At 37.6% G+C, this 26,672-nt stretch overlaps 1 protein-coding gene across 14 annotated transcripts in view; it reads right to left on the reverse strand.

Moving 5' to 3' along the window:
* CBLB (Cbl proto-oncogene B) overlaps nt 1–26,672 on the reverse strand; it is a 224,662-nt gene that overhangs the window by 131,054 nt on the left and 66,936 nt on the right. The window lies entirely within an intron of this gene.

The raw sequence follows: 26,672 nt of genomic DNA on the forward strand, positions 1-26,672 counted from the left end.
TAGGTCAAATCAATAAAGCCCTTAAGAACAATGTTCATAGAAACTATACATTTAAATTCCTAACAGAGTTTTTATTAATCACCCATGTATTCCTTTAATATAAACATGAACAAGATAAATTACATGGATTTAATGGGAGAGATGGACACCTAGAAAACTCATAATCAAATATAAATGTTAATCAAAAATGAGTAACTATTTCTACATGGGGTAATAAGGAAAGTTGTGTCACTTACGGAGAATCTAGGAAGATAAGCAGTTGTTCGACAGATGAAAGACTCAGAGTAGAAAGGGGGGGAAAGACAGGAGGGAAAAAAGAATTTTGAATAGTAGGAAGAGTGTATAGAGAAGTACAGAAGTGTGAAACAGAACTATTTGGATACTATCTAGGCTTAGCATGGCTAAAGAAGAGCAGAAGATGAGTGGAACAGATGGCTTGAGATGGGATGAGAAAGTTTAGATGGGACATGACAAAGAGCCATCTGAACCAAGGAACAGATTTTGTCAAATACACTTGCCACTTCTATCTAAAAATCAGTTTCTGATGATAAGCCTCAGATATGTACACATTTTAGAAGCTCTCTAGGTAATTCCAAGGTAGTCCATAAAAAACTACTGTGATAAGGAATGGGGAGCCAAAGTGGACGAAAAGATTAAGGAAATGATCAAGTCTCTGTTTTAGAAAGAAAAAGTTATGGCATGGAAAAAATGGTTTAGAGTGAGGGAAATGTAGGTGTTGTCTCTTCTAACTTCCATGTTAAGTTCTGGGGGTTTTGACGTGATTTACAGCATGTTTCAAATCATGATTCATACTTTAATAGTATCATCTATATTCCTTCCAAGCTTTTCATAGGTTTACAACATATATTGTATTAGTCAGCCCCAAACTGTTACTGCAAATAGTAAGGAAGCAATTGAAAGATAAAATACAAAAGAACTTCTCAGTTTTCAGCTGACCTTGCCTCTTTATATTCCTGCTTATTCAGAATCCCCAGAACACAATAGGCACATACATAATATCTTTCCATTTTGAAGCTTTAGCTGCTTTTGTGTATGTGTTGAGGGGTCAAGGGCAGGTAGGAGGCAAGTAAATACAGAGGAAAAATAGAGAAAGCCATCAAATCTGCAATGCATATAATGCCATACAAAGTTTCAGAAGGACTTTGAAATTGAAAATTGTGGCTATCTGCCTCATTTTTACACATGTACCTGTATTTAATGACTCTCAAATAACAAACAAAAAGACACGCTACATACCAAAGAGATTATATAGTATGCACCTCTCGGTAGTTAATGAAAAGAAGCATGTATCCTATATAAGATGAACACAGAATAAATAAAAGTACTTGTGATAGAATGTGGGAAAAGTAGGAAAGAAGAAAGCAATAAAGTAACTGACATCTCAAAAAGTTCATCTCTATTGAAAAACCACAAAGTCCCAATTTCCATATCCTTTATTATTTATGAGAAAGAAATTTATGAGGGTCAGAACTTGGGCCTTATTATAGTGCTTGATTGACAACAAGAAACAATCTGCAAAATCATTATGGTTGGGTGATGCAAAATGTTTCACCATCTTCTTAGGTTCACCCACACTTCCGTACAACTCAGCCTAATTCAAAAGTAAAACTCCCTTAATTAGTTGAATCTTTGTTCTTCTCATTTATGTCAACACATCCTCATTTAGATGATGGTTGATATAAGAGATTCTGTCTTAGGAAATGAAAAGCGAACTGATGAACTTTATCAAAGGAAAGAATTGTGGCCAATGCAGCCAATACAAACTGCAACTGTCTTTTGAAATTTGAGTTTAAGGAAAAACATAAAGTCACTTTTGAAAAGCTGCAACGAATTTATTTCCATAATTAGGCAAAAGAGTTAATTTTTGACCAAAACTTCCAATTGATACACACAAACAAAAAAGAAAAATCAGGATGGCTGTAATTAGGGTAAACCAACTGTTCCTTATTTTCTGAATTGGTTGCTCTCCATCCATCCCCTTGTTTCTTTGTTCTTTAATCATATCCAAATGTTTTTCATTTTTATTTGTTAGATCTAAAGCCTGAAGCACAATACCAGTGATTATCCATCTTGGATATTTGATCCACTGACTATGTAGGCACTAAGCTTTAAAACAGAAATAGCAATACTTTATAATCTTCAGTCTAGAAGCCCTAGTATCACTACTACCTATACAACCAATCACTGTTAAATTATAAACTGTGTGTACAGTTCAATTTTCTTCTTCCTACAAGAAGATTACATTTCTATTTGACTTTTTGTACAAACTAAAGCAATGGAAAAATCTCTTTTGCCTTTAATCTTTAAAGAAATGGAAATTCAAGTTCTTAAAAACATGTTAATGCAAGTTTTCTGTTACCTTATTTTTCACATATACCAGAACATATATTTTCTAACTAATTTTTTTAAAAAATGCATATCATACATATGTAAATGATTATTCTTGAAATCCTTTATCTGAAAGATTGATTTACTGAGGTTGCAATCCACACAAAGAAATGAAAATAACTTACAGCTAATTCGGCTGATGTCATTTAAATTTACTGTCACAACAAATGAGTTTGTCTTTTATATGACTGTGTGGGAGTTTGTTTACTATATTTTGCTTTACATTATAAGCTTTAATTCCCCACTCCACTATGCACTTTTATATACCAATTTAAATATAAATAACTTCCAATTTTGAAACTGAAATCCAAGAATACAGTCACCTCTAATCATCTAGACACAGTGGGAACAAAGTCAACAACGACATACCTTCTTTGCAGATGAATTTTCTTTCCTATTAGGATATTTTTTCCATACCTTGCCAATTTTCCCTAAGCCCACTTGATTGCTGCTCATCCTATGACCAAAAGTGATGACTACTTAAAAAGGATTTGAAGCATCCTAATTGAGAATATGTATCTTTCTCACTAAACAACTAAGGAAATAATATTTATCTGACTGGATCTGGGCATCCGGTCCCATCATTTTACAGCAAACAGATGGGGAAAAATGGAAACTGTGACAGACTCTTATTTTCTTGGGCTCCAAAATCACTGTGGATGGTGACTACAGCCATGAAATTAAAAGATGCTTACTCACTGGAAGGAAAGTTATGACCAACCTAGACAGCATATTAAAAAGCAGAGACATTATTTTGCCAACAAAAGTCCATATAGTCAAAGCTATGGTTTTCCCAGTAGTCATGCACAAATGTGAAAGTTGGATCATAAAGAAGGCTGGGCATCAAAGAATTGATGCTTTTGAATTGTGGTATTGGAGAAGACTCTTGAGAGTCCCTTGGACTCCAAGGAGATCAAACCAGTCAGTCCTAAAGGAAATCAACCCTGAATATTCACTGAAGGACTGATGCTGGAGCTGAAGCTCCAACACTCTGGTCACCTGATGTGAAGAGCTGACTCATTGGTAAAGACCCTGATGCTGGAAAAGACTGAAGATAGGATGAGAAGGGGGCAACAGAGGATGAGATGGTTGGATGGCATCATCAACTCAATGGACATGAGTTTGAGCAAACTCTGGAAGACAGTGAAGGACAGGGAAGCCTGGCGTGCTGCAGTTTATGGGGTTGCAAAGAGTTGGACGTGACTGAGTGAACAACAACAAAAAAAGACTCAATAATCTTAAATATAACTTTACAAGAAATTCTGCAACACTGTGACTTTCAATATAAGAGATACTTTATTTTGACTAATTACTACCACATTAATCCCCCACTAACAATCACAAGTTAAGTCATTTTTTTCTGCCACCCCTACAGTGAAGTCACTCAGTAGTGTCCAACTCTTTGCAACCTGGTGGACTGTAGCCACCAGGCTCCTCCATCCATGGGAATTTCCAGGCAAGAATACTGAAGTGGGTTGCCATTTCCTTCTTCAGGAGATCTTCCCGACCCAGGGACTGAACCCAGGTCTCCCGCATTGTAGGCAAATGCTCTAATCTGAGCCACCAGGGAAATCCGTATAGTAGGAATCCCCAAGCCATTTTAAAAATTTGTTCGGTGTGAGATTTTGTTTTTAAGAAATAATTTTGAAATCAAGGTATTTTGATACACCAGGTAACCAAAAAGTAGCTTTTAGATGTCAACACTGGGTAAACCAGTAAATATGTTAATATATTAAAGAAGCCTTGAAGCAGCTGGAGGGAGAGAAGAAAAAAGACAAAGGAGAGGGCAGAGATGATACAGAAAACTATCTGCATTCGCAATCTTTGAAAAGGCTACAAATGAACTTACCTACAAAACAGAAATAGAGTTACAGATACAGAAAACAAATTTACGGCCACCAGAGGTAAGAAGGGGATAAACTGGAAGATTGTGATAGACATATACATATTATATGTATGTCTCACCTTTCATTTCCTCATCCTGGGAACAGAGACTATTATTAAGATGACTCCTGAGAGTCTGAAGTAAAACTGGATCTCATCCACTCCCCTGCCTAAATGTTTTAAAGTTTTCAACACAACTAAGAGGAATAAGAAGCAAATCTTTTTTTTTTTTTAATTCAAGTATAGTTGATTTACAATATTGTGTGTATAGCAAACTGATTCATTTATATGTTTTCTTTTCCATAGTCTTTTCCATTATGGTTTATTACAAGATACTGAATCTAGTTCCCTGTGCTATATAGTAGGATTGTGTTGTTCATCTATTTTATATAGGGCAGTTTGTCTCTGCTAATTCCAGACTCCGAGTTTATCCCTCTCCAACCCCCTTTCTCCTTTGATAACCATAAGTTTGTTTTCTATGTCTGTGAGTCTGTTTGTTTTTGTTGTTTTTGGTAAATAAGCTCATTTGTGCCATATTTTAGATTGCACATATAAGTGAAATCATATGATATTTGTTTTTCTACTTCTTACTTCACTTAATATGACAATTTCTAGGTCCATTCATGTTACTGCAAATGGCATTGTTTCATTCTTTTTTATGACTGAGTAATGGCTCCCCACTCCAGTACTCTTGCCTGGAAAATCCCATGGACAGAGGAGCCTGGTAGGCTACAGTCCATGGGGTCGCTAAGAGTCGGACACGACTAAGCGACTTCACTTTCACTTTTCACTTTCGCTCACTGGAGAAGGAAATGGCAACCCACTCCAATGTTCTTGTCTGGGGAATCCCAGGGATTGGGGAGCCCAGCGGGCTGCCGTCTATGGGGTCACACAGAGTTGGACACGACTGAAGTGACTTAGCAGCAGCAGCAGCATTCCATTATGTCTATATACCAGATTTTTTTCATCCATTCATCTGTTGATGAACATTTAGGTTGCTTCCATGTCTTGGCTATTTTAAAAATAGTGCTGCAAGGAACACTGGGGTACATGTATCTTTTTGATTCATGGTTTTCTCTGGATATATGCCCAGGAGGAGAATTGCTGGATCATACGGCAACTCTATTTTTAGTTTAAGGAACCCCCTTAATGTTTTCCATAGTGACTGCATCAATTTACAAGGAATATGAAGCAATCTTAAAAGCCCAAATCCCAGAGTCTAACCCAAGGCATAAGAGAAGTGTGAGCAGAAACTTTCTAACCTGAGACACAAGCAGTAGGGTAATTTTTCAAGCTGCTCCAGGTTACTTCATTGAACTGCTCACTTTAAAAGAATTTAGCAAACTATGTCAGTCCAAAATAGGTAACCAAGGAAGGTTTTATCCCTTTCATTAAAAGATAAATCATCCACCACTAACAAGGCTAGGGAGACCAAGCGCAAAATTGTGGTTGGGAAGGATGAACCCTGGGCATCCTTTGATCTCTGCAGTATAATCTCAAACATGTTGCCTACATAGGTCCAATAAGTGCAAGACACTATCCCACAAAATAAGGATGATGCTTTCAGGGTAAATGAATTTGCTTTATGACATAAAGAGTTTTAAATGGGCAATTTACAAATGTCTTACCTAAACACAACTAAAACATGAAATATTCCCATCACATTCAAATGTAACATCCTTTGACAAGTTCCTGGGAGACACCAAGAAGACATTCTGTCTAATTCTTCAACTATCCTATATTAAAGAAACTGGCCTTGAACCGTACATACTGAGTGCATATCCTTACTCTGCTGGTAGTTGTGAACAAGTTGCTTAACCTCTCTCTTTGAATCAGCTTCCTTATCTCTAAAAATTTTAAATAAAAATGCCTGTCTTGTGAGGAGTATGTAAGGTATAAAGGTAAGAACCTAACGCATCTAGTAACTCTCAGTAAATAATCATTATTATTATTATTAATTCTACCTACCACCTCTGTTTAAAAGTATAAATATCCTAGTCTTTAATTTCCCCATATAATACTATTGTCATTTAAACTGATGGCTATCTCAATAAGGTAAAAATCATCATTCTCATATTAGGATCATCAATTGTCATGGTGGCTTCTTATAATTCCACGGCAAATAATGAAAGAGTATTTGACTAATCCATTCATTTATTCTGCATATCCTAAGTGTCTACTAGACTATGTCGTATACTCTTGATGAATTCATCAAGTATTCATATAGTTTTAATGAATTTAAGGGACTAAGAGATTGCCAAAGGTACAGAACAATGTAGTGGGAATAAAACTGAGATAGAACTAGAATAAAGGTAGTAATCAGTGAGAGAGACAGAGGAGTCTACAACTTTGGGGGTGATGGATGCAGTTCTGACCAGAATATAGCCCTGAAGTGGGTAGGAACAGTACAGTAAAGGTGAATTAGGAAGGAATTAGATAATTCCAAGGGTGAATAGGGTCTTTCATGTGGATTTTGAAATTTCCTACAACTATGACAGCAGTTTGCATGAAAAAAAATAACTACAATAAGCCTTATCTCAATACATTCAATAAAGCTTCCCATATAATCTTTTTTAAATGTCAGCTATTTTAACTTTGCAGCTATGCCAACATAGGATTATCTCTTTGATAATTTCAACAAATAATTTTATATGAAAAATTTATTATGAGAAACCACGACAGTATGATATGATCACTCATACTTTCATCTGGTTTAAAAGCGTAATAACATCTACTTCAAAAAAGAAAAACTTTTGTCTTTAGTGCTGGACTCCTTTTGATTAAACCTAAAGGGTAACAAGTACTTTTTTATGAAACCTTTTTTTTTTAAGAACTCTTAAAAATGTAGACCATTCTATTACATGAGACAGAAAAAGAAAAACATATCTATTCCTGCATTCCTATTTAACATAAAATACAATGAAATTTCTGTGAACTATGTGGAAAGCTGTCATTGACAATGACTCAAATAGAAGCAACCAGAAGCAATCATAGTAGAACTTCGTTGTGTATTTTTGTTTTTTGTTTTTTGGCTAGGCTCTTTTTCAAAAGAAAAAGCAACATTGGAAGTTTAAACTATATTTTTATGTCCTGGGGTAATGTGATAAAAGAACAGTCTCGTCATCAAATAAACTTGGCCATGAAAAACAACTGAATTTTTAAATCTATTAATAGATTTATTTTTGTTCTTTTCTCAGATCACCATAAAAATTATAATGAAGTAGCAATCTGAATTATATCAATTAAGTCAGCACTTACTGTTTCTACTGAAAATTCTTAATTATTTTTACTTGCTACATTCCCTACATCACTATTTCTATTTTTTGTCACATTCACATTTCAGAGATAGCTTTTACCTTTACTCAGTAGGATAGAGTAACAGAATACTCTATTAGAATACAGTTTACATCTTTTCCACAATAATCTTTTCTTCGAGGATTTCTCCTGTCCGTGGGACCAAGCTACCTTCCATCATTCTTCACACCACTTCTCTGTTTCCTCCTTGGGCATCTGAATGGCCTCCTGCCCTTTCTGATCCACACTTTGGATTAAGCCACCTCTTCCTCCTCACTGATTCAAAGTTCCTACGTCTCAGCTTTTTGCACTTTCATCTGCCCCAGCTTTATGTTAAGCTAGTACGACCATGGTATCTTTTCCATCCCCCTTTCTGGAATGTCATCTAGCAGGCTATTAAATGCCACCACTTGGACTTTCCTGGTGGTCCGTGGTTAAGAATCTGTCTGTCAATGCAGAGGACATGGGTTCAGTCTCTGGTTTGAGAAAATTCCACATGCTGTGAGACAACTAAGCCAGTACACTGCAACAACTGAGCCCGAGTGCTTAACTACTGAAGTCCGTGTGCCCTGAAGCCCATGCTCTGCAACAAGAGAAGCCGCTGCAATGAGAGGCCCATGCACCGCAACCAGGGAAAGGCCATGCACAGCAACGTAGACCCAGTGCAGCCCATAAATTAAATAAAATGCCACCGCTTCACACCACCTGTCATAGGAGAAAGTTCTCTCTGAAAAGCGCCACAGTTATTTTATGTACATATTGCACTTCACCTCGATCAAAGCAAAAGTCTTTGTTGGAGAAGAAAGTCTTACTATACCTGTAACAGCTTCTTACAAATAATAGATACCCAATAAATGTTAACGCTAATGACCATTAAAATATTTAAAGAATAAATACATCAGAATTTCCTGACCTAAACAGATCAATAGCAGCAGTACAAAAAAACAGTTTATAGAACACTACAGAGTGAAGCATCAACTTTACCAAAAGCTGCTGTAAGAGAGAATTAAAAATCCAGTGTTTGACACTAAGTGAGAAAAAGGAAAAAAACCTTAGTGAGTTCCACTATCTTTTCTCTCACTATCTTTTTCTCCTTTGTGAATAACAAAATATAACAACAGCAAGCAAAAGGAAATTAATGTGAAGTTTCCAGAATCCCAAGTAAACTGATCACATTTGTCATACTTTCTGAGGAAGTATAAACACAGTTTCCCATCACATTACCTGTTCCCTGACAGTTACTTCCTCCTTTGGCTCTGGAGTTTCCTCCTTGATACCTTTGTCCCATTTCAACCCAGCTCCCCAGAAATGGAACAAGCGAAAAACAAATGAGCCACAGAGCAGAGAGAGAGCTCATCTCTTTGCTGGTGCTCAGGTTGTGCATTACTGACAAGAAAACTACAAACCTGACATTTATTTCATCTTTTCCCCAGGGTTAAAATTATCTTTATTCAAATGGTTGAGGCAAATATAAAACTAAACTTTATTTTGCCAAGCAATTCTCATTTATTTTTGGTATAATCTGATATGGATACCACATGGTAACACAGAGTGTGTGTGTGTGTGTGTGTGCACACACATGAACATGCTCTATAAAAAGTGTGAAGTGAAAAAGGCAAGACAATAAATAGTATGCCCAGTACTAAGTACTATTTAAAAGCTAAGTATCACTATACAGACAAACAGAAAATATAGACTATACAGTAAAAGACATAAACAGTAGTAATCTCTGGATAGTTTATAAATGGTTTTTCTATTTTTTTCTTTAAATATTCCTATTTTCAAAAATATTACAAGCCATTATACTGACTTTCTCAGGCAAATCTGCAAGGTGCCTGAAGGAGAGAGAGTGACTAGATCCATACACACTGCAACAACCCGACCTCTGACAGGCCCCACTGGCATCCCGGCTGCAGAGCTTGACTTTCAGGTCCAGAGCTATCTCTGGTGCACAGTCACCTCAAACCTTGTACTTGAGCACTGACTTCCAATTTTCTAGAAACTATTAACCCCTTTACCACAGAATATTCACCACTGGCACAATAGTATAATTTCACATTTTTAGGATATAAGGCAGGGAATACAAAGGTCAAAGAGTACAGCTACTGACAAACTAAATGTGGAAATCATCTCATTCTGGTCTCATTATTTTTAAATCTAGTTGGTGACATTATCTCCTACCTTTATGATAATCTAAAAAATACACCATTTAAGTTGAATTATTTTCAGGGGCAAGAGACTGCCTGATAGTTATTATAGATAAATTAGCACACCACATATAATCCTTGTCATTCGATAGCATAAAAGAAATGTATAGTGACATATGACCAGAGCATTCAATTGTCCACCTTTTCCCTTCAGCATACCAGACACAGACAAGACACATGATAATGATTCTAGAGAAGGGGGCTAATTTAGATCTACAGCCTCAGAAAGAAATGCTGTGCTTTTCTAAGCAGTGAGACTGATTATATTGGGATTTTTTTTTCCTTTCAAAATGAGAAACAGGTGAAATAATTGCAGAACATAGCTGTAACAGATATTAGCTGTACAGTTTGCCCGGACCCACTGTTGTTTAGCTGCTCAGCAGAGTGCAATGCTTCTGCGACCCCATTAACTGTAGCCCTCCTCTGTCCGCACGATTCTCCAGGCAAGGATACTGGAGTGGCTTGCCATTTCCTTCTCTAATGGATGAATAAAAACTTGTTAAACTTTCTGAGTATAGCAACGATCGGTATATGTTTTAAGTTAAAATAAAGGTCTAAGGTTTTCTTAAATTTGCCAAAGTTAAACTGCATTTAGCTTATTCTGCTCCCAGAGTGGTGATAGGACCTTGCAGACAAGCGGTTTCTACACTCCCAATGTCAAGTCTCATGAAGGAAATACTGGAATATGGTGGAGGAAAGCATAGTATGTGAGCACAAAGCTCTAGACACAGTACTGCCTGTCTCTTACTTCAAAGCCTCTAATCCAAAGTTTTGTCCTCTATAAAAATGAGAAGACTATAGGTACATAATCTGAGGCCCCATAACATTCCATGGAGTTGTCATCACCTTTATTTTGGGTTGTAGGAGGTGACTAGATAGCTCACAAAGCCCATAGGCTTTAGGTAAAAACTGTGAATATACTTCACAACCTACAATTAATATGAAGTACAAGGTGTTATATACCATTTTAAGTTTACAGACTTTTCTCAATATATTTTAGTCTGAGACTGAAAAAATCCTAAAGACAAGAAAGAAAAATCTAACATAGAAAACTGAAATTATATTGGGAAGCCTTAATTTTTATTTTTTTCATTACTATAATAGGCATCTCTGATGCTTTCTTTCCTTTTCAACAAAGTAAAATTCTTAAATAACATTGTTTTCCAAAACTAAACCACAAAGCAGCAGAAATAACAAAAAATAAATACATAAAAGGCAACTTAAAAGCTCTGTTCTTCATGTTAATGAATAAACATTAGAATATTGAAACCATACGAAAAATGCAGACTACTAGAACAGAGTATGCTCAATGGGAAACATGGCTTAAAAGTTGATTTTATTTATTTGTTCTTGATAAGGAAATGTGCTAACAGTAAGCAAATTACAATATCACATGTACGAATTTTAACTTTCATCTCAGTCAAGAGTTTAGAAATAACTTAGACTTATGTATACCACATGATGGCTGATCAATAATATGAATCAACTCTCTCTGCTATTTTAGTCTTGACTGCAATGGAATAACCACCACATAAATAAAACCACCCTTAGACAGAGGCTTTGGAGTAGAAAGACAAACATATTTAATCTATCCACACTCTGAAGATCAAACATTACAAGAGTTAAAAGCTCCAGCTCTAGAGTCAAATTAACCTAAACGTGAGCTTAAATTACTCAGTGTCCGAAAGACTTTGCATACTAAGTAACCCTTCATTTCTAAAATACGAATTACAACAGCACTTAGAGGATTTGCGGAAGATTACAGATAGTCAAACTGTCTTTGCTACTCTTCCCATCATGGAGTCTATTCCCCTCACCCCTGTACCTGGGCTAGGCTGTGCCTTGCTTTGATTAGTAGAAAGTAGTAGAAATTACACCATGTAAATTCTGAGGTTGGGCCCTAAGAGATCTGTGGTTTCTGCCTTTGCATCTTGGAAAACAATCTTGGAATTTAGTGGTCATGCTGTGAGGAAACCCAAGCAGTCATGTGGAAAGGCCCTAGTGAGTCCTCAGGTACAAGGGGGCAACAAATGCTAGGCATGTGAGGGCAATCAATACCCCAGCCAAGACCACATAAAACGGAACCCAACACCACGGAATCTTAACATATAATACTTGCTGTTAAATTTTATGTGGTTTGATACACAGCAGTAAATGTAAGCCACAGCAAGCATTTGATAAACTTTACTAGTATTATTAGTGCTACCGACTTACTATTATTATCATTATTGTCAGCAACAGTAGCAGTTGAAAGGTTGGGACACTCTTCTGTCAACGTAAGTACATAACTTATGGATAAAGAATCAAACACTATTTAAAAGAAAACTTTTATTCCTACTTAAAGTATTTTTACATTGGAAATTGCAAAATTTACATCTTCTATATTTTCCTTGATACTAAAACAAACTACCCAAAAGAGATTTTTGGAAGAAATCTGGACTAGACTAATTGGAAAGTTAGCCTACTCAGATTTGGATCAGAAGAAATTTAATTTCCAAAACATACTTATTTAGATAACCACACAATGAACTGAAGTGTGAAAATACCATTAGGCTAATCCACTGATTTATACTGACAACAGACTTAATTTCTACAAGTCTTAAATGCTCAGTCAAAGGTAGAGAATCCCCTTAATATTATATGTACATAAAATGTAAGCAAAGATCTGAAATGTTTATAGACTGTATAGCAGTCTTTTTAATTGAACTGCCATTTAAATCACATTTTCTAAATACGACTTAACATTAACTAGATTTGACATGTGTCTAGATAAGAAATCATTCTGGATTTTGGCTTGTCTAGTTCTATTCATGGGGTCTCTGATCAAAAGTCAAGTGCTATTAATAATCCCTTACTTAGCAACACTGAAGTACACACAATGACTTTTTTTTTTAAAGAATAATTATTTTGGCTTCCAGCTCTACCTAAACCATCAATATAATAATCTTTAGAAGACATTTAAGGATACTGTTAAACATATCATTGTACCATGTAAATAAATTTAATGAAATGGTTCAACAGATGTACTACTGCACCCAAGAACTGTAAGTTTTAATTTATACACTAAACATGAGAATCAATCATTATGCCTCTCCTGGTGATACCTATCATTTAAAGCTTAATAGAAAAAAGAAACTACAAATATTTAAAGAAATCACATTTAATATTTCAATTAAATATTAGAATGATGAAAGAAGAATCATGCATTAACTTAAGAAAATTTTATTTCCTGTATAATTATTTCCTGCTTAAGCAAGTATTTCTTAAGGAACCAAATACTAAGAGACAAAGAAAAACTACAAATAATTGACAAAGATTAGGCTGTAAAAGCAGCACCAATTAATCGTTTCATTTTCTGGCATATCACTTATGATGAAACATGCTATTTCTTGAAAAGTCTACCTTAATGGCACAAAAGTAAGTTCTCCCCATTTTTCAGAATGATATTATATGTACAGAAACTGAGATCTACATATATGAAATTCCAATGACTTTAAAATAAAGGTTTTTCCATTTAGTAAATATTATATTTTTGAGGCTCTGTAATAATCTGCCACTACACTAGGCAATGGAATAGTAAGATGAAAACCAGCTATATCCCTGCCTTCCAGGCGTTTATAATCGGATATAAAAATGCACAGCAACAATACAGTGTAATTGTACAAAGTATAATACATTCAAGGTTCTTCAGCCAACACAGGAGCCCACAGGAGAATGTACTCAACTCTGGCCCTCTTTAAAAGGGTTCAGAGGCAAGAAAAAAGCAAGAGAACATGCCAGGTAAAAGCAGCAAGGTTGATACTCCAAAGTATGTGGGTGTAGACTGGCCTCGCAATATGACACATTGCAGGGTCAGAAGTGATCTGTATTCAGGAAAGAGATGGCTAGGGCAGCAAGACCACACTGTAGATATCACCTCATCCTGTAGCCCTGTGCAGTAAACCAGCACAGCCCATCACCTACACAGGCTGTTCAAGGATGCCGAGGCCTGCATATCCAACCATGACTCCACCAGGGAGCACTACAGCCAAGGGGAGTTTGAAAAACAAAACCACTTTCCATAAAATGTATCACAAGCTATAATTTAATAAAAAGGAACACATCTTCAGCCAAATTTAAAAGCTTTCATTGAAGATTTCTCTGTTGTTAGGACAGTAATTGAATTTTGAGGGTTTCTTTCCTGTGTCATTGATGAAATATAATCTAGATTTAACAAATTGAGAAAACAAGCAAAAGAAAAGAGCTCTCAGAGAGGAATGCTCCAGAAGCCTATGTCTTAGAAGCAGATGTTCTACTCTGGCAGACTTTCCGCCCCTGGTGTATTACCATTTGAAACCCACTCATAGATCACACTGCAAATGCACATCTGAGAAGATGTGTTCCCATTTCAAAATACCACAGTAATTCCCTCACTTCCAGAAATGATTCACCAGATAAATATTTAGTGTCGTAAAGAAATATAACCTCTTTTTCCATGATCTAAAGTAGAACTCGGAGCTGACCAACTCCAACCCCCAAACACAACATTATCAATAACCCCTAAAGTACCATCCCACCAGGTGACATTCTCAAGAGTTAATTCTCTGGGTATGGAGCCTGTGCCAAAGCTCATAAGAGAAGACTCATTTGATTCCACTGAAAAGCACTGCAATCTGTTCTTTAAAAATGGACTGCAGTTAAGCAATACATTTTTCCATTAAGTTTTATGGAGCCTGCTGCATTTCCTGTGTCAAAATCTGTCACAAAAATCTGTTTCTCAGACATCTGTTTGGTACAACACACATGTGAATAAGGTACTGCATGGAGATGTCTGAAAATAGCAATGCACAGCCTAGCATTCGGTTTCTGATCAGAGAGAATTTCCAGTATGTTGGGGGTAGATTTAATTTGGATCCTGTTAATATCTATTATTAATCACTGGTCTTCCAATAGTACCCATAATATACATATCACTGGGAAAAATTAAGTTATTATCTTCATGTCAATAGCCTTTTCATAGTCAAGTGAAAAGAAAAGCTAAATATGAAGAAGAATAAATGATAAGAGTGAGCCTTAGATTTCAGTTTGGCAGTCTAGTCCCAGGGCAAGAACAAAAATAAATATCTAACAATTATGCTCAAAATCCGGCCCTTGGACCACAGTTTAAACATCACTCCACCACTTGTCAAAAATGCAAAACTTCAGGCCCTACCCCAGAACTGCTGACTCAGAATTTGCACTTTGATGAGCCCTTCAGGTGATCATATGCATGTTTAATATCTGAAAAGCACTCTGTTAGCAGGAACCTCAAAGGATATTTTTCACTGTGGTGCCTCTATGTAAAGTATTTAAGTATTTTTCTGCAGCAGCACTATAGGCCCCAAACTGTGCTTTGCTCAGTCATGTCCTACTCTTTGTGACCCTATGGACTACAGCCCCCCAGGTTCCTCAGTGCATGGGATTATGGGATTCTCCAGGCAAGAATACTGGAGTGGGTTGCCTGTCCTCCTCCAGGGGATCTTCCCCATCCAAGAATCGAACTGGCATCTCCTATGTCTCCTGCATTGCAGGCAGATTCTTTACCTGCTGAGAAATCAGGGAAGGCCTCTATGTAAAACTGCATCTAAAGTACCCTTGAGGTCCAAGTATTTTTTTAAAGATTCGTGTACGAGATTCCACTCTGTTGTCCCTCACCACATACTATCCGTCAGTGCTTCCCGTAATTTTGCCAACATGCTGGGAGTCACAGTCATCATTACTGGGCTGGAACATCCTTGTTTTGAGTGATTTAGTTTCTCTTCCAGGACAGACCTCAACAAGGCTAACTGCTGATGGGACTCTCATTTTTCATCCCTCTTGCTCAATAACCCTAAAGAACTCACCCCTAATCCTTGATGGCTCCAACCTAGGACAGCCTGTACTATTCCCATTTGTAAATATCAACATCAGACTGATAATAACCTCATCACCACACCCCAGCTCAGCCCCCACATCTCTACCCTGGAAGAAGAACTAAGTTCTTCTGATTGGTTAACACATTGTCAGAGGTCAGGGAGCAGGCTTGCTTCCTCCTACTACAGGAAATAGAAGACAACCACACACATCACTAGTTCAGTGTAAGTGCGGCTCATCTATGCCTAATGTGAGAATGGAGCAAATTATTTTCTCTTCAACCATCTTCCTCTATCATTATTACCCTTTGAGATCCCTAAATTCAAGGATTTCATCTGCTATGTTTGGTTCTACCTCCTTAAGAACAGCAAGACTGGAAAAAAAAAAAACAAAGAACTGCCAGCTGAGAAATAAAGAACACCTTCTTTAAATGCCATTAAGGTGCTATTTCCTCCTAGAACTGAATTTGCCCACTGCTATATATCTTCTTGTAACTTAATAATTAAAAAGCAATCAGGGCCTGCCTGCCTACCCACCAGAAGAAATATCCTTGGAAAACGTCAATCAAGCCTGGCTGACTAACTTTATCACAAGAACCTCTAATCAGGGAGAGAAAGATCTTGGCACTGCCTGTAGTGGAGTGATGAATGCCACACCAGAGGCTGCAACAAGGCCAGGAGTGCTGGGGTTTGAAAGGAGCAGCTGAGCAGCCTGGGTGATGCTGCTCCATTCTGGCACCTGAGAGAAGCAAAGTGAAAGGCAGAGACAGACTCTGGGCAGAGCATGAGAGCTTGCAGCACCCTGCAAGATTGACCTAGAGTAATAAATGAAGGATAAAGGTAACAAAGGGGCTCTCAAAAGCTGATGCATAGAAGCTACCCTTTTCAGTATAAAAAGGTTCATGGAGGAAGGTGTTTTATAAACAACTTGTTCCCAGACACCTTTATATACGAAAATAATTTTTCTTGAAATGTATAACAACACTCAAAACAAAAATGGAGAAAACTAACCTAGGATTCCATTTTCACCAAAAGAGTATTAAAATTATCATCTTTTGACATGAAATATCTTCACACCACAAGAACAAGAGGGACATAATTTCAGAACATAAAGAATTATTCCTTTTAAATGGATAAATTTAACTTCCTGAAAGACTCACTAAAATGCTTACTATAACTTCCAATTCTAGGCCACAGATAAGTGGAACCCATCAGAGGCAGTCCAATCATGCAGAGTGTAGAGGTTTCAGCCCAAGGGACTTTCACATGCCTCTAATCACAGAGGAAGCACTGAGCTAGGGACACACAATACAAGCTTTGAAAACTAAATGAAACAAAAAGTGAAAAGGAAACTTCTCACAAAAATGCATTAAATATGGACTGCTCATAAGTAGTTACAATTCACTTAAGAAATATTAGTTCATTTTTTCCTACTCTGGAAATGACTTGCAAATACTAATTATACATGGGGAAAGGCCTTGAAGAAAAAGAATGGACTATTAAAATATACAAAGCCAACACTAAAACTAAAACCGAAGACAACCTTCTTATTTAATTCATTGGAGTCAAATGAAAGTTTAATACAAAATACAAAGATTCTATGGACATGAAATTCCAGATTATCAAATTATTTGGAAAGTAAAATTTAGTGCCATAAATTAATTTTATGTATTTTCTGTTAACTTCATGACAACTGTTCCAATGTCAATGATTTTTTTTTCCTTTACATGGGTTTTATGTGTTAGACTATCACTAAAAATCATTGTTGTGTACTAAAAAAACCAAATAGGTTTCTGCATATTCCAGTACTATGTGTTATGAAAATTAATAGTTTTAAATAATTTTAATAAAATTAAAAGTTTAAATTTAACTAAAAATGAAAATTTAAATTTAATTATTAACTTAATTTTTAAAAATATCTGATCAAATCTTAATCTTACTGGGTAGTTTCCTTCCACCTGAGTTAGCAGTTATCACAAAAGCACACCTATGTAACATTGTTTTAAGGCATTTCAAAATCATCACAGATATGTAGAGATGAAGGCAACTTAGAAATCATATAATTATCTCTGCCTTCTCATTTAAAGAAATGGAACTATAACTTGAAATGGTGATGACAGGTCAAATGTCACAGACCAATTAGGGGCTAGAATTGAATCTTTGAACTCCTACTTATATTGAAACCATACATATGTTTTGTCCTCAAGACAAATAGGCAATACTTTGTGAGCTAACCAGTTAATCAGCCACAACTCATTTTTAAATGACCAAAAAAGTTGATAATAGATACCATACAAAAGCATTAAAACATGTTAAAAATATACATATATATTCTACTAAGACAAAATACATGTATAACCTATAAATCTGAAATTTCACTCTTTGATATGTTTATCAGCCAGAAATACAAGCATATGTACACCAAATGACATGTTCTAGAACCTTCACAGCACTATTACTCAAGCCAAAACTAGTCAAATGACCATTAATAGCAGAAGGGATAAAGAATGGAATAGTCATAAAACGGAACACTAAGCAGTAATGAAAATGAACAAAGGGCAACAACATGTGTAGTAAGGATGACTCTCAAGCATAATGTGGAGCCAAAGGAACCAAGGCTCAAAAGTCTCTACCATGAGCTTTCACTTCTCAGTATTTACTTATTCAGATTATATTAACAACTATCGGACATCAGTTCAGTTCAGTCGCTCAGTCGTGTCCGACTCTTTGTGACCCCATGAATTGCAGCATGCCAGGCCTCCCTGTCCATCACCAACTCCTGGAGTTCACCCAAACCCACGTCCATCAAGTTGGTGATGCCATCCAGCCATTTCATCCTCTGTCGTCCCCTTCTCCTCCTGCCCCCAATCCCTCCAAGCATCAGAGTCTTTTCCAATGAGTTAAATCTTCGCATGTGGTAGCCAAAGTACTGGAGTTTCAGCTTTAGCATCATTCCTTCCAAAGAACCACCAGGACTGATCTCCTTTAGAATGGACTGGTTGGATCTCCTTGCAGTCCATGGGACTCTCAAGAGTCTTCTCCAACACCACAGTTCAAAAGCATCAATTCTTCGGTGCTCAGTTTCTTCACAGTCCAACTCTCACATCCATACATGACCACTGGAAAAACCATAGCCTTGACTAGACGGACCTTTGTTGGCAAAGAAATGTCTCTGCTTTTGAATATGCTATCTAGGCTGGTCATAACTTTCCTTCCAAGGAGTAAGCGTCTTTTAATTTCATGGCTGCAGTCACCATCTGCAGTGATTTTGGAACCCAAAAAAATAAAGTCTGTTTCCCCATCTATTTCCCATGAAGTGATGGGACCAGATGCCATGATCTTCGTTTTCTGAATGTTGAGCTTTAAGCCAACTATTTCACTCTCCTCTTTCACTTTCATCAACAGGCTTTTTAGTTCCTCTTCACTTCTGCCATAAGAGCTGTATCATCTGCATATATGAGGTTATTGATATTTCTCCTGGCAATCTTGATTCCAGCTTGTGCTTCTTCCAGCCCAGCATTTCTCATGATGTACTCTGCATAGAAGTTAAATAAGCAGGATGACAGTATACAGCCTTGACGTACTCCTTTGGAACCAGTCTGTTGTTCCATGTCCAGTTCCAACTGTTGCTTCCTGACCTGCATGCAAATTTCTCAAGAGGCAGGTGAGGTGGTCTGGTATTCCCATCTCTTGAAGAATTTTCCAGTTTGTTGTGATCTACGCAGTCAAAGGCTTTGGCATAGTCAGTAAAGCAGAAATAGATGTTTTTCTGAAACTCTCTTGCTTTTTTGATGATCCAGGATGTTGGCAACTTGATCACTGGTTTCTTTGCCTTTTCTAAAACCAGCTTGAACATCTGGAAGTTCACGTTTCACATACTGCTGAAGCCTGGCTTGGAGAATTTTAAGCTTTACTTTACTAGCGTGTGAGATGAGTGCAATTGTGCGGTAGTTTGAGCATTCTTTGGCATTGCCTTTCTTTGGGATTGGAATGAAAACTGACCTTTTCCAGTCCTGTGGCCACTGCTGAGTTTTCCAAATTTGCTGGCATATTGAGTGCACATAGATATCCATAAATATGTGAATAGACATGCTGAATGTGTATGTAAAATACATATATATATTTTTTTATTTTCCCCCACTTTCTGGGTAAAAGAGAAAGAGATTTTTCCTCTTCTCTTCACATTCACTCCTTGCAATTTAAGTTTATAACCACAAGAGATTAATCTCCCCACAGGCTACTTTCCAGTCCAAGCTTACCCCCTATTAAAAACAAGACAACAGGCCCAAAGTGGAGTTGCTTATGCTAAATCCCACGTCACCAACATGAAAATTACAGTTTTGGCTCACCTAGAAATAGAAACTTAAACCAGTCAATCAAGAATCACCTGATCAGCACTAGCAAGGTTATCTGCCAGAGACCCCTATCATGCCCTAAAGGAAAGTAACCTTGCAATAATCAACCCACTTTTTCTGCCTAGTATGACTTGCTTGTTCCTGCCCCTGCCTGCCTGTAGAAGTCCTTCCTTCTGAACAGCTCCTCAGAACTCCTTTTTTTCTGCTACATTGGATGATGCCAGATTTTGAATGATTTTGCTCAAATCAACTCTCAAAATTTTTGGTATGCCTCAGGTTAGATTTTAACAACCCTAGGGCAAAGTGTGAATCTGCCAGAGTCCATAAATTGAAGCTAAAATCAGAAAGAAAGCGGTCTCATCATTTTTTCAACCTGCCATCATGGGTGTCATAATACTTTTGTCTGTTTGTTTATGATAAATCTAACTTCCACAGAAAGACCCAGTCAATTTCATAATAAACTCAAGATTTCAATAAAAATTCCATTTGCCCATAAAGTACTTTTATATTTCTAATGTAAATATGGAAAACAATGCAAGTAAACTTAGGCCTAATTTAAGTTTCTAATTTATAAATTCAGATATGAGAACAACTGGATTTTCTTGGTATGAAAGAAAATCCTTTCTCAGGCATCCCCTAATGCTGTACACTGAAGCAGAAAAAAATAATGGTAAGTGGAAGCCTTTTCCTTTTCATTAACCTACTGAAACTCGAGCAAGGCAGTTACCCTGGTTGCAGCCACTGCAATGGGAAAAGCACAGCAAGGGCTAATTACTGAGCTGCACTCAGGTGCCAGATGTAAAGTAGATCCATACTACCTCATTCTGGTCACCCCAAAGTTGAAGGTGACACCCATTGTAAGAAGCAGGCACACACTCAGTTCTTGTAAGATACAAACTAGGTTTCCTACGTGGTGCTACTGGTAAAGAACCCATTTGCCATTGCAGGAGACTTAAGAGATGCAGGTTTGATCCCTGGGTCAGGAAGATCCCTTGGAGGAGGGCACGGCAACCCAATCCAGTATTCTTGCCTGGAGAATCCCATGGACAGAAGAGCCTGGTGGGCTACAGTCCATAGGGTCGCAAAGAATCAGACATGACTGAAATGATTTAGCACGCATGCATGCAAGATACAAGCTAACCTCCAGAGTAATCTCAGGAAATTATAAAACATTTCCTTTTCAAAAATGCTAATTTAAACTAGTTATATTGAACAAAGAAGTATAAAGGACTAGTTAGAAAAAAAAAATTTAAGTGGAGTTTTAAAAATACACAGATATTTCATAACACCATTTGAAGCCTGTTCCTATGAATGTAATACCTATGCAAAAGTTAAAATATATTAAAAAAATAAAAATAAAATGCCTTCAGATGAATTAAATGTGTCTGGTTTTTGTCGTCTCTAAAACAGGACAAAAACACATGGAGTTCTTTCCTTCGGTTGCATTAAAAGGATGATTAAATTTAACCCTATTCAGAGATGTGAAATGTTGGCATGTTACATTACAAACACTCAGAGAAATAAGGCGTTAGGTAAAACTTTCAGATCTCCTGTTACAAGTCATTAACCAAATATCTGACCCTACAGATGACAATAAAAATAGAAATGTTATCACAAATCAAACTGTTTGGGGGTTAGAGCAAACTGAATGGGGATTTAAATGTGTTTTTTTTTCCCCCATCTGTAGTCAGAACCAGATGCTAGAGATTGAGATTAGGGGCAAGGAAGGAAACTTCCTCTTTTAAAACCCAAGAACTACCCTTTCATCCCCCTTACAGCTTATTTTGAGTGACATGCGTTTATGCAAACATACAAGGTTTCAAACAAACAGTTGCAGCCTTGATGCCAAAACCTCTTAACTGTTAGTGAATGTGTGCGTGTAGGGAGGTCAGGAATTTAAGGAGGCATTTATGGTTTGGTTTCTTTTTATTTGGGTAAGGCAATGGCACCCCACTCCTGGAAAATCCCATAGACGGAGGAGCCTAGTAGGCTGCAGTCCATAGGGTCGCTAAGAGTCGGACATGACTGAGCGACTTCACTTTCACTTTTCACTTTCACGCACTGGAGAAGGAAATGGCAACCCACTCCAGTATTCTGGCCTGGAGAATCCCAGGGACAGGGGAGCCTGGTGGGCTGCCGTCTATGGGGTCGCACAGAGTCAAAACAACTGAAGCGACTTAGCAGCAGCAGCAGCAGCAGGGTATTACACGGAGAAGGAAATGGCAACCCACTCCAGTATTCTTGCCTGGAGAATCCCAGGGACAGGGGAGCCTGGTGGGCTGCTGTCTATGGGGTCGTACAGAGTCGGACACTACTTAAGTGACACAGCAACAGCAGAAGCAGGGCATTACACAGAGAAGGCAATGGCACCCCACTCTAGTACTCTTGCCTGGAAAATTGCATGGGCGGAGGAGCCTGGTAGGCTGCAGTCCATGGGGTCACGAAGAGTCGGACACGACAGTGGCTTCACTTTCACTTTTCACTTTCATGCATTGGAGAAGGAAATGGCAACCCATTCCAGTGTTCTTGCCTGAAGAATCCCAGAGACAATGGAGCCTGATGGGCTGCCGTCTATGGGGTCGCACAGAGTTGGACATGACTGAAGTGACTTAGCAGTAGCAGCAGGGAATTACAAAAAAACACAAAAACCGATTAAGTTGGACTCCTCAGAAGAATACCCACATAGTGGTAGGGCTAAGTAGCCAGGAAGCACCCAGTTTCTGAATATATATATAGAAAGATGCACACACACACACACACACACACAAATATATATGTATGGAGAAAGATAAAATAAGCTCTCCAGGGTGATAATTTGTTGATCATCTGTCAAGATGTAATAAACAAAATGTCTGGATGGAAAAATGAAATGTATAAAAATGACCAGAGTAATAAAGATGAGTTTTGTTCTGCTGGACAGTTTAAAAGAATAGCAAGGAGAGATAAGAAAGCCTTCCTCAGAGATCAGTGCTTAATAGAGGAAAACAAAAGAATGGGAAAGACTGGAGATCTCTTCAAGAGAATTAGAGACACCAAGGAAACTTTTCATGCAAAGATGGGCACAATAAAGGACAGAAATGGTATGGACCTACAGAAGCAGACGATATTAAGAAGAGGTGGCAAGAATACACAGAAGAACTGTACAAAAAAGATCTTCATGACCCAGATGACTATGATGGTGTGATCACTCATCTAGAGCCAGACATCCTGGAATGTGAAGTCAAGTGGGCCTTAGGAAGCATCACTACAAACAAAGCTAGTGGAGGTGATGGAATTCCAGTTGAGATATTTCAAATCCTAAAAGATGATGCTGTGAAAACGCTACACTCAATATGCCAGCACATTTGGAAAATGCGGCAGTGGCCACAGGACTGGAAAAGGTCAATATTCATTCCAATCCCAAAGAAAGGCAATGCCAAAGAATGCTCAAACTACCGCACAATGGCACTCATCTCACATGCTAGTAAAGTAATGCTCAAAATTCTCCAAGCCGGGCCTCAATAGCACGTGAACCATGAACTTCCAGATGTTCAAGCTGGATTTAGAAAAGGCAGAGGAACCAGAGATAAAATTGCCAACATACGTTGGATCATCGAAAAAGCAAGAGAGTTTCAGAAAAACATCTATTTCTGCTTTATTAACTATGCCAAAGCCTTATTCTTCAAGAGATGGGAATACCAAACCACCTCACCTGCCTCTTGAGAAATCTGTATGCAAGTCAAGAAGCAACAGTTGGAACTGGACATGGAACAACAGACTGGTTGTCACCCTGCTTATTTAACTTATATGCAGAGTATATCATGAGAAATGCTGGACTGGATGAAGCACAAGCTGGAATCAAGATTGCCAGGAGAAATATCAATAACCTCAGATATGCAGATAACACCACCCTTATGGCAGAAAGCAAAGAAGAACTAAACAGCCTCTTGATGAAAGTGAAAGAGTAGAGTGAAAAAGCTGGCTTAAAACTCAACATTCAGAAAACTAAGGTCATGGCATCTGCCCCCATCACTTCATGGCAAATAGATGGAGACAGTGGAAACAGTGACAGACTTTATTGGGGGGGGGGGGGGGGCTCCAAAATTACTGCATATGGTGACTGCAGCCATGGAATTAAAAGACACTTGCTTCTTGGAAAAAAAGTTATGACCAACCTAGACAGCATATTAAAAAGCAGAGACATTATTTTACCAACAAAGACCATCTAATTCAAAGCTATGGTTTTTCCAGTAGTCACATACGGATGTGAGAGCTGGACTATAAAGAAAGCTGAGTGCAGAAAAATTGACGCTTTTGAACTGTGGCGTTGGAGAAGACTCTTGAGAGTCCCTTGGACAGCAAAGAGATCCAACCAGTCCATCCTAAAGGAAATCAATCCTGAATATTCATTCAAAGGACTGATGTTGCAGCTGAAACTCCAATACTCTGGCCACCTGATGCAAAAAACTGACTCATTGGAAAAGACTCTGATGCTGGGAAAGATTGAGGGCAGGAGGAGAAGGGAACGACAGAGGATGAGATGGTTGGATGGCATCACCGACTCAATGGACATGAGTTTGAGTAAACTCCAGGAGTTGGGGATGGACAGGGAGGCCTGGCGTGCTGAAGCCCATGGGTTGCAAAGAGTCAGACACGACTAAACAACTGAACTGAATAAAGATGGAAAACTAGGAAAGAAAAACAGCTGTGGGAGAAAATAACATGTGATAAATAATGACGAAGAACAAAGAAAGAAGTCGCTGCATCTGATAAAATTTTTAAAAGGACAAATACCAAAAAGGAATTAACAAAATAAACAAATTAAGCAAAATAGAGGGTAGGGAAAAATAAACAAGGATTTACTGTAGACGTTATAAAAAAAGACATCTAAGTATGATAATGCTACCTTGTGGCAGTCTTTACATTTTTATTAACTACATAAAATAGGCATATTAGTACACATTTGTGAAATAAATCAATAGCTGCATTGTGAAGCGTTAGTATCTTATAAATTCAGACTAGTCCCATCCACAATTAAAATACTTGAATAATCAAAAAATAAAATGTATTTCAGCATTTGATCACAAAAAAACATTTGTGCTGTTATCTCTGGGTGATAAGATTACATACATGTTATTTAATTTTATTGTTTTTGCATACTCATATTACCGAATTTTCTATAATGAGTATGTATTCCCTGGTGGCTCAAGCAGTAAAGAATCTGCCTCCAATGCAGGAGACCTGGGTTCGATCCCTGGGTCGCAAAGATCCCCTGGAAATGGGAATGGCAACCCATTCCAGTATTCTTGCCTGGAGAATTTCATGGACAGAGGAGCCTGGCGGGCTACAGTCCATGGGGTTGCAAAGTGTTGGACACTACTAAGCAACTAAGACACATATACTTGGTATGTATAATCCAAACAGGAATCAAATATATTTTTAATTGTTCAGCTTTGAGGTCTGAGGTGGCACCACATGAAAGAATGTCCTCCTAGCAATTGAGATTTTACTGCATACCTTTAATTGGTGTCTATACCAAACACCCCTCCACACTACCAACTCAGAATCAGGTATGTATATTCTTAAGGCTATTGTCATAACTGATAAACCTACTTCAAGGAAGATCTTCGCCAAGACTCCAAAATAAACATCCATATAATCATATTTTTAGAGGAAAACAAGAAGTATGCTATACTGAAATATTTCAGAATTTGAACCTGTTATTATACCCATTTTTGTTACAGATCCACATTTTTTAAAAATGGTGTCTGCAAAGACACTGTTTCTGCGAAAAGCAGGAATAAAACAGTTCTCCATTACAAAAAAAGTAAGATGTGCAACCCCATGGACTGCAGCCTGCCAAGCTCCTCTGTCCATGGGGATTCTCCAGACAAGAATACTGGAGTGGGTCACCATTTCCTTCTCCAGGAGATCTTTCCAACCCAGGGATTGAACCCAGGTCTCCTGCACTGCAGGCAGATTCTTTACCATCTAAGCCATGAGGGAAGTCCAAGATGTTAAAAAATAATCACAAAGATAATTCTTTTAAAACATCCTTTTGTTTTCAAAGGATATTTATCTTGCACCTTTAGACCATTAATATTCTATTAAGAACAAACAAATCAAGAAACACTTACTGACTAAGTTACAAAGCAGCTACAGATTCCTCATCCCTATATGTAGGTACCTTTGCGACCTGACCACTTCTTCCACAAAAAGTGAATCTTTTGCTCCACCCCTTTAATCAAGGCTTTGTCATGTGACTTGCTTAGTCCAATCAGCCATTAGTAAATGCAACAGGCCTAGAAGTTCCTGTGAATTGGTGGGTCCCTTTTCCTGCTGCTGGGAACCATTATGCAATCACCTGATCATGTCTAGGCTATCACAAATGACGCGTGAAGAGAAGCTCCAGCAACCCCGCTGAGGTCCCAAACACACAAAATGAAGCCACCTTAAGCCATGCAGCCTCAGCTAAGTAGCCCACAACATAGGAACCACCCAGCCAAGCCTACAAGTCATGAGAAATAATAATTGTTCTCTTAAGCTACTAGGTTCTCTATGCAGCAAAAGCAAATTGATAGAGATTCTAAGTACTAAACACCCTAATAATATCTGTAAAGCATCCAACATAGTACCTGATTGCTTTGTAAATACTATGATCTTATTCTTTATTC

This window comes from Bubalus bubalis, chromosome 1 (genome assembly GCF_019923935.1).
Source record: "Bubalus bubalis isolate 160015118507 breed Murrah chromosome 1, NDDB_SH_1, whole genome shotgun sequence".
NCBI classification, from domain to species: domain Eukaryota; kingdom Metazoa; phylum Chordata; class Mammalia; order Artiodactyla; family Bovidae; genus Bubalus; species Bubalus bubalis.